A 9,447-nucleotide genomic window follows, 5' to 3' on the forward strand; every position below is an offset into this window, starting at 1 on the left:
ATCAGGGAGCTGATGGGACCAACCTAGGGTAATACCCTTCAGAGAAGGGAAAGCAACCCAGTCACCTTTGCAAAATTACAAATGGGTGGGGATGGGAGAAGGGCAGATTCTTCAGAAGCATCCTCTCAAATCTCCTGGCATCCTGAAAACTCCAGACATACTGGCGCCCAAGGAGGCAGATCTAAATGGCACCCTCCCATGCATGCTAACACATGTGAAGTTTTCCGATGCAACGTGGCAATTGCAGCCGCACGGGGGCACCTCAGAAATCCCTACAAACACCTTGTAAGGTAGGTCAATGTTATTAACCCCCTCCCGTATTACGGATAGGGTTGCCAGTTCTGGGTTGGGAAATGCCTGGAGATTTGGGGGGTGGAACCTGAGGAGGGCAGGGTTTGGGGAGGGGAAGGACTTCAATGCCACAGAGGCCAATTGCCTAAGCGGCCATTTTCTCCAGGGGAACTGATCTCTGTCGCCTGGAGATCAGTTGTAATAGCGGGAGATCACTAGCCACCATCTGGAGGCTGGCATCCCTAATTACAGATCAGGTGTTAAAGCCCAGTGGTTTCTTTAAATTCATGACCAAGTTCTAGGGTTGCCAACCTCCAGGTTCTAGCTGGAGGTCTGCTGTTACAACTGATCTCTAGTCGATAGAGATCAGTTCACCTGGAGAAAATGGCCACTTTGGCCATTGGACTCTATGGCATTGAAGTCCCTCCCCTCTCCAAACCCTGCCCTCCTCAGGCTCCACTACCCAAATATTCCAACCCAGAGCTGGCCACCCTACCAAGGTCAGGTATGAAGGTGGGCCTCCCAGGTCCAGAACAGCCAGCTGTTCTGTGCTTTAATTGTATAGCTCCCACTCCTTTCAGTGATGCTTATTCATGAGATGGCGAAGGGGTGCCAAGAGTCCTGGAGAAAAATGTCCTCCCCTTTGAAAAGAGGCTTAATTTGTTGGATTGGCAGCTGAAGGTTTTCATGGCATAGATGTATCGGTAAGTAACATCGTCTTGTAAATAATACCCCATTAAGCCTGCCTTAAGGGACATTTTTCTTCAGGTGTCTTGGCAACCCTACCTTAGCCATGTGATGCCCCAAGGTGCATCTCTAGTCAAATAGCCACATGATGCAGGCCACAAAAAGCTTCAACTGTCCAGTTCTACAAATTAAGCCTCTTTTAAAAAGGAATAGTTTTCTTCAGGTCAGTTAACTTGTCAGCACTAGTCCCTATTCAGAACCAATAACCACAACAGGAGACACACTGGCCCAAGGAAGATGGTTTACTGGCAGCATAGGGTTGCAGAGCATACAGGATCTAAGACAGCAATGGGGGGGCACTGGGATACACTTGACTATATAAAAGCATAGAAAAAAGCATTCAGCATTCAGCAGCCTAGGACAGGCTAAAGAGATTACATTTTCAAAACAGCCTAGAGATGCCTCCGTTCCCACGGAGTACCGTCTACTTCAAAGAGGTCAAATATGCAAAACAATCCTTGGGAGCAAGGTGGTGGAAAAGCGAAACTGAGAGACAGGCCTGACATAACTCTAGTGGTATTCTGGCAATATGTTTTAAATCTGAACAAATGCTAAGAAGTGGGGTGGGGGGATCATTCCTTCATTGTCGAAATTTGGTTTGTTATATCCACTACTTCTGCATATCGCAGGTCAAATGGTAACATTTCACAATGGCAACAGCAAGACACAGCCTCTTACCAGCTTCCCCCCATCCTTTCATTTAAGGGGGAAACTGCCATGCCAGGCGTGGGAGCTCGCATGGAACAAGGTGTGTCTGTGGATGCCCCATGAGAGTTCAAAGTCCTTGCCAAAGTTTTGAGAGCGGTTGGGGAGAAGAAAAAGAGTTGGTTTTTATACGCCAACTTTATCTTTTAAGGAGAATCAAACCAGCTTACAGTCTCCTTCCCTTCCTCTCCCCACAACAGACACCTTATAGGTGGGGGTGAGAGAGTTCAGAACTGTGACTAGTAGGGTTGTGTATATCGATATACCCGAACCAAAAATAAACCTGAAATTAGCCGTTTTGGCAATATTTGGGCTTTGGGTCGACCGAATACCAAAACCTGGGAATCTGCCTGAAGCCGAATAAGCGATACCTGAAAAAGCCAAATACATATTCAGATATTTCGGGTTTCAGCTATTCGCCTTTGCTCAGATGCACGGCTCTGTGCTTTCTCCCATTTTTTTTTTAAATCTTTGACTGGTTTTGTAACTCTTCACCTGCGTGGATGAGCAATCTCCTTCACAAGAGCTGCCTTGGTCATGAATTCGGCTGGCTCCGATATCACCCCCTACCCCTGAAAACCTGCTCTCAAATTGAAGGTCGCCCCGAGTAGTCTTCTTTCCCCCGCACCGTGACCATCTCTTGAAATCACATTTTTGATTACTATAATACAGGAACGTTCATAGGACGCCATTTGCCAACAAAATAATTTTTTTCTGTGCCTTATTTTTCTTGCATTTAAGCTGTTTTCCTCAGTTTGAAGCTAATTTGCATGGACATCATTCTATGCACCCCAGATACAAAGGGAGCCCCCACACTTTGAGGCACCAGCCTGCCAATCGGCTCTTTCTGCCAGTCCTCGGCAATACTGAACTTCTGAACCCGAAAACCGATGGACAGATCGATTCGCAAATGCCTGGAGAATGGGGGTGACCCCTTTGCAGGCCCATAAAATTAGTCCCCCTGTCCCAACATTCACCAAACTTCGGTGTCTGTCTAAGGAAAGTCCGTTGCAGCTACACTGAAAATTTGGTGACTCTACCTCCAAAAATGCCCCCACAGGAGCTTTAAAAAGATCCCCATAGATTACAATTGACCCATTTTTTTTTTAGTAAACCCAGAAATAAAGCCGAAATACCCCTTTACTGGTATAGGTATTTGGCTTATTCTGGGTTTAGTGAAAAAAAATTGAGCCCAATAAACCTGAAATTTACTGATTTTTTTTTTTGCATGACCCTAATGACTATCCCAAGGTCACCCAGCAAGCATCATGTGTAGGAGTGGGGAAACAAACCCGGTTCACCAGATTACAGCCCACCGCTCATGTGGAGGAATGGGAATCAAACCTGGTTCTACAGATTAGAGTCCACTGCTCTTGACCACTACACCACTACTACAAAGCCATACTTTTGTCCCAGAGCTTCCAATGATTTCAGTGGAGTCAGGATTGTACCCTTTTGACTTTGGGCGTATTTGCATACTGCCTCTTTAAAACCTCAGATTGAGTCTCATAGAATCATAGAGTTGGAAGGGACCACCAGGGTCATCTAGTCCAACCCCCTGCACAATGCAGGAAATTCCAAACTACCCCCACAAACCCCCAGTGAACCCTACTACATGCCCAGAAGATGGCCAAGATGCCTTCCCTCTCACCATCTGCCTAAGTTTATAGAATCAGCATTGATGACAGATGGCCATCTAACCTCTTCTTAAAATCCTCCAGGGAAGGACAGCTTACCACCTCCCGAGGAAGCCTGTTCCACTGAGGAACCGCTCTAACTGTTAGAAAATTCTTCCTAATGTCTAGACGGAAACTCTTTTGATTTAATTACAACCCGTTGTTTCTGGTATGACCTTCTGGGGCAACAGAAAACAACTCGGCACCCTCCTCTATATGACAGCCCTTCAAGTACTTGAAGATGGTTATCATATCCCCTCTCAGTCATCTCTTCTTCAGGCTAAACATACACAGCTCCTTCAACCTTTCCTCATAGGACTTGGTCTCCAGACCCTTCACCATCTTTGTTGCCCACCTCTGGACATGTTCCAGCTTGTTTACATCTTTCTTAAATTGCGGTGCCCAAAACTGAACACAGTTCTCTACGTGAGGTCTAACCAGAGCAGAGTAAAGCGATACCAGCACTTCACGTGATCTGGACACTATACTTCTGTTGATACAGCCCAAGATCGCATTTGCCTTTTTAGCTACCGTATCACACTGCTGACTCATGTTCAATGTTTGGTCTACTAAGACCCCAAGATCCTTTTTGCACACACTACTGCTCAGACAAGTCTCCCCCATCCTATAATTATGCATTTGATTTTTCCTACCTAAATGCAGAACTTTACATTTATCTTTGTTGAAGTGCATTAGTTTTAGCCCAATTCTCCAGCCTGTCAAGATCATCCTGTATCCTGGCCCTTCTACCGTATTTGCTACCTCTCCCAATTTAGTATCATCTGCAAATTTAATAAGCACCCCCCTCATGATTGGATGCCCAGGCAAAGAGGGAAGAGGAAATGGGGTAATATGCAAAATATTCATCTCAGTAGACTGTGCAAGTTCCAGCATTAAAAAACAATAAGATTTATGTTTAATCGCCCTGCTCTGAGACCTTGTGCAAAAATCCCCTCACAGAAAACACTTCTTCTGATGGGATTCAATGATAGAATCGATTGGTCCAAAGATAATGGAGATCACGTACCTTGTAATGTTAGTTAGGCAGACTTGTTCACCCTAAAGTGTGAGGCAGGATGGTGGAAGGAGTATAAACCTCCAAGGAATTCCGTGCTCTCTTAGTTCTGTTGATAAGGAAACACAATAAACCAGAATGATAGGTCGTAGCGGTAGTGCAGAAGGTCTCAGATTCAGTCCTCAGCATCTCCGTTAGAGGATCAGGTGGTAGGTCGAATGAAAGGTCTCTACCAGTGACCTCCTACCAGAGAATAGGAGACACAATTGACCGTGAGACACATACAGTGCATTCCGAAGGAGAGTTACTCCAATCTAAGCCCATTCATTCCAATGAGCTTAGACTGGAGTAACTCTCCTTAGGAATGAACTGATAGTGTCTGATTCAGGATAAGGAAGCTTTCTTTATATGTATTCTTGTATTCTATGCAAGTTTAGTGATTCCAAAGTCCTGAGAGAAGATTGGTACTTAACATACCAGAGACAATCAACACAGTTGTTTCAAGACCTCCTTGCTCTGATCCACCCAGAGTGATCACTGCAGAGGTGAACAAGTTCCTTCTGTCTTCGAGAACTGTGTAGCCCAGGGGGGGAATCGGCAGGAGCAATTTGTCATATGGGATGATGCAGTTGTGAGAAAAGACAAAATAATCTCTTCTTTGTTAAAATGCACAGACTTTCTTCTACTTTCAACAGAGGCTTACGGTCAAAACATGAGGTTTGGCTCTACCTGCCAAAGGCTAGCCTAGTTTCTTCCCTTTCTGCTAAAGGGCCAGGCTGTGTCTGAGGTTGGGCATCGGCAGTTATACCCCCCCACCCCAAACATGTTCTTTTTCGGTCTGTAAAGTGCCGTCAAGTTGCAGCCGACTTATGGCAACCCAGTAGGGTTTTCAAGGCAAAAGACTAACAGAGGCGGTTCACCATTGCCTTCCTCTGCATAGCGACCCTGGTACTCCTTGGTGGTCTCCCATCTAAGAACTAACCAGGGCCGACCCTGCTTAGCTTCTGAGATCTGATGAGATCAGGCTGGCCTGGGCTATCCATGTCAGTGCAACATGTTTTGTAGCTCCCCCAAAAGCAGCCATGATATAAATCAAGGGCACAGCGTTTGGGGAAGTTGGAAGGTTAACTCTTTCCTTCTGCTGCTTGCCTGATCAAAGCCACCCCTCCCAGCTTCCACTAGGTTTGGTATGCAAAAAAAGGCCGGTCAAGTATTTACTTTGTGTGCCCCCCACTGGTGCTTAAATAAGCACTATGTTAGGAGATCCAGTAATGAATCCACAGTTTCATATTTAGTTTGGTCCTAAGTTGGCTTGGGTGGGGGGTTGAAACACAGGCTTTGGGGCAGAGTTTTCAACAGGCTTTGGGGCAGAGTTTAAAGAAGCAACCCTAAACATTTCCCCAGGGAGTAAGTCCTATCCAGCTGGGGTTGCCAGCCTCCACGTGTGGCCTGGAGGTCTTCACAGAGTTACAACTGATCTCCAGTCTATAGATAGGGTACTAGCTGGAGTACCACTAGGTACTAGCTGGAGATCTCCTGCTATTACAACTGATCTCCAGCCGATAGAGATCAGTTCACCTGGAGAAAATGGCTGCTTTGGCAACTGGACTCTATGGCATTGAAGTCCCTCCCCAAACCCCGCCCTCCTCAGGCTCCTCCCCAAAATCCTTCCACAGGTGGCAAAGAAGGACCTGGCAACCCTACTACTGAGGTATCTCACCAAACCCCACCCTCCGCAGGATACACCACCGAATCTCCAAGAGTTTCCCAATCTAGATTTGGAAACCCTAGGCCTATTATGTTGTAGGCCTAATGACTAGGGTTGCCAGCCTCCAGGTACTAACTGGAGATCTCCTGCTATTACAACTGATCTACAAGCAATAGAAATCAGTTCCCCTGGAGAAAATGGCTGCTTTGGCCATTGGACTCTATGGCATTGAATTCCCTCCCCACCCCAAACCCCACCCTCTTCAGACTCCACCCCCAAAATCTCCAGGTATTTCCCAAACCAGAGCTGGCAAACCTACTAATTACTCGTGAGCACACTGTAGCTTTATGAGGCAGTGTTTTCTTCAATGTGTTTTTAACTGTACACTTTTTTTTTTGCTTAAGTGCATAGCTGTTAGGGTTGCCAGGTACTAGCTGGCGACCTCCTGCTATTACAACTGATCTCCAGCTGAAAGAGATCAGTTCCCCTGAAGAAAATGGCCACTTTGGTAATTGGACTCTATGGCACTGAAGTCCCTCCCCTCCCCAAAAATCTTCAGGTATTTCCCAACCCAGAGTTGGCAACCCTAACAGCAGTTGAGCAGAAAGGGTGAGGATAGAAAAAATATTGAAGGAAGGGAATTATTTAGCAAACTACGCATCTTGCAACATTCCTTCTGCTAGCTGATGGTAAACAGGATATTTTTATATATGTGATGTAAGAAACCTTCCAGACCTTCAAGGATAGGTTTCCCTAATTGTCCCTGCTGCATGAAGGAATTTAAACACGGAAAGCAACAAGTAAAAGCAGGGCCAGCTCACGCTATGTTGATGCAAAAATTAATTAATGTTTCGGTTGCATTAGCGAAGAGCTCCGGGAATTCTCCCTCACCTTTCTGACAGCTGCCCACACTTCTTATTGGGTGACATTAAGGAAAAGCTTCATCGGTTCAAGACCTATCAAAACAAGCCAAATGAATTGGCAGAAAGAAATACTGTAAATGGAAAAGGTGTGGGTCAGATCTGCTCTTGGAAGGCCATGCCTTATTACTAGGGTTGCCAGGTCCCTCTTTATCACCATCGGGAGATTTTTGGGGCAGAGCCTAAAGAGGGCAGGGACTTCAATGCCATAGAGTCCAATTGCCAAGGCAGCCATTGTCTCCAGGTGAACTGATGTCTATCAGCTGGAGATCAGTTGTAATAGCAGGAGATCTCCAGCCACCACCTGGAGGTTACTACAAAAAAGAACCAGTACTACTCAATATATACAAAATCTATTCGATACTAAGTGCAAACATGAGAGACGGTCAAAACACAACAGGTTACAACAATAAACACAAAATAAAAACAAGGTGAGTCAAAAAGCAGTAAACTGCAAACTGTATAATACAAGCATAATAGCTATCTCCAAAGGGCTAGACGTCAGTCCAATGTACAAAAGGAAGAAGAACAGGATCTTCTTATCCAAAAGTAGACAGTTGCTCCAAAGTAGGCAGCAGAAGTGTCCAAAGGGGACGGCTCCCGAACTGGCCTAAGGAAAAAGTTGGGAAAGGACTACAGCAGGAGTTAACAATATGGTGCCCATGGCGACTGCCGACCTTTTCTGGCTTCAGGCAATTATGATGGGAGGAGAGAATTTGTGTGGGAGGAGAAGAAGAAAAAGAGTTGGTTTTTATACCCTGGCTTTCTCTACTGCAAGGTATCTCAAACTGGCTTACAATCACCTTCCCTTCCTCTCCCCACAACAGACACCTTGTAAGTGGGGCTGAGAAAGTTCAGAGAAAACTGTGACTAGCCCAAGGTCACCCAGCAGGATCATGTGGAGGAATCAAACCTGGTTCTCCAGGTTAGAGTCCACCGCTCTTATCTACTACTCCACGCTGGAAGGAATAGCTGAGTTGATGCCCATCACTGGTGCCTTGACCAGGTAAGAACTGAGTATCCTCTCCAATTCTGGCTTACAGTGCTACACCAAACTGCTGCAGTTGGCTTGCCTCTGCCTTCAAAAAGAGACCTTTTTAGTGCCAAGTGTAAGGAGCAATGTTCGGGTCCTCTACATACAAACCATATTGCTCTGCCACACCATTGTGTAGTGGTTAGAGGATCAACCTAGGACCTGGGACGCCCAAATTCAGATCCCTAGGGTTGCCAGCTCAGGGCTGAGAAATTTCTGGAGAGGTGTGGGGGGGAGGGGAGGCTTGGGGAGGGCTAGCTTTGCGGAAGGGAGAGACCTCAGCGGGGTATAATATCGTAGAGTCCCCCTCCAAAGCAGGTATTTTCTCCAAGGGAACTGGAGTCTGGAGATCAGCTATAGTTCCAGGAGATCTACAAACCCCCTTGCCTTGGGTCAGTCGCTCTCTCGCAGCCTACCCTACACGGTTATGAGGGATAAAATGCAGGCAAGGAGAACAATGCTGCAAGCCGCTTCAAGTCGCGAATGTGGAGAGAAACAAGGCATAAATATCGGAATAAATGAATCAGAGTTTGAAGGGACCACCAAGGTTATCTAGTCCAACCCCCTGCACAATGCAGGAAATTCACAACTACCTCCCCCCCACCACACCCTCAGTGACCCCTACTCCACGCCTAGAAGATGGCAAAACAACAACAACAACAACCCCTCCAGGATCCCTGGCCAATCTGGCCTGGAGGAAAATTGCTTCCTGACCTCAAAGTGGCGATCAGCATTGCCCTGGGCATGTAAGAAAGGGCCACTGATGCAACCCTTCCTGCCCTCCCTCTCATGATCTGCCTAAGGTCACAGAATCAGCATTGCTGTCAGATGGCAATCCAGCCTCCGCTTAAAAACCTCCAGGGAGGGAGAGCTTACCACCTCCCGAGGAAGCCTGTTCCACTGAGAAATTGCTCTAACTGTTAGAAAATTCTTTCTACTGTTGACACAGATACTCTTTTGATTTAATTTCAATCCATTGGTTCTGGTCTGACCTTCTGGGGCAACAGAAAACAACTCGGCACCATCCTCTATACGACAGCCCTTCAAGTACTTGAAGATGGTTACTGTATCACCTCTCAGTCATCTCTTCTCCAGGCTCAACATACTCAGCTCCTTCAACCTTTCCTCATAGGACTTGGTCTCCAGACCCCTCACCATCTTCATTGTCCTCCTCTGGACACAATCCAGCTTGTTACATCCTTCTTAAATTGTGCTGCCCAAAACGGAACACAATAGCTGAGGATTAACCAGGGCAGAGTAAAGCGATACCATCACTTATGCACGATCCGGACTTTGCGTGATCTGTTGATTCAGCCCAAGATCGCATTTGCCTTTTTAGCTACTGCATCACA

Source organism: Euleptes europaea, chromosome 2 (genome assembly GCF_029931775.1).
Source record: "Euleptes europaea isolate rEulEur1 chromosome 2, rEulEur1.hap1, whole genome shotgun sequence".
In the NCBI taxonomy this organism is placed as follows: domain Eukaryota; kingdom Metazoa; phylum Chordata; class Lepidosauria; order Squamata; family Sphaerodactylidae; genus Euleptes; species Euleptes europaea.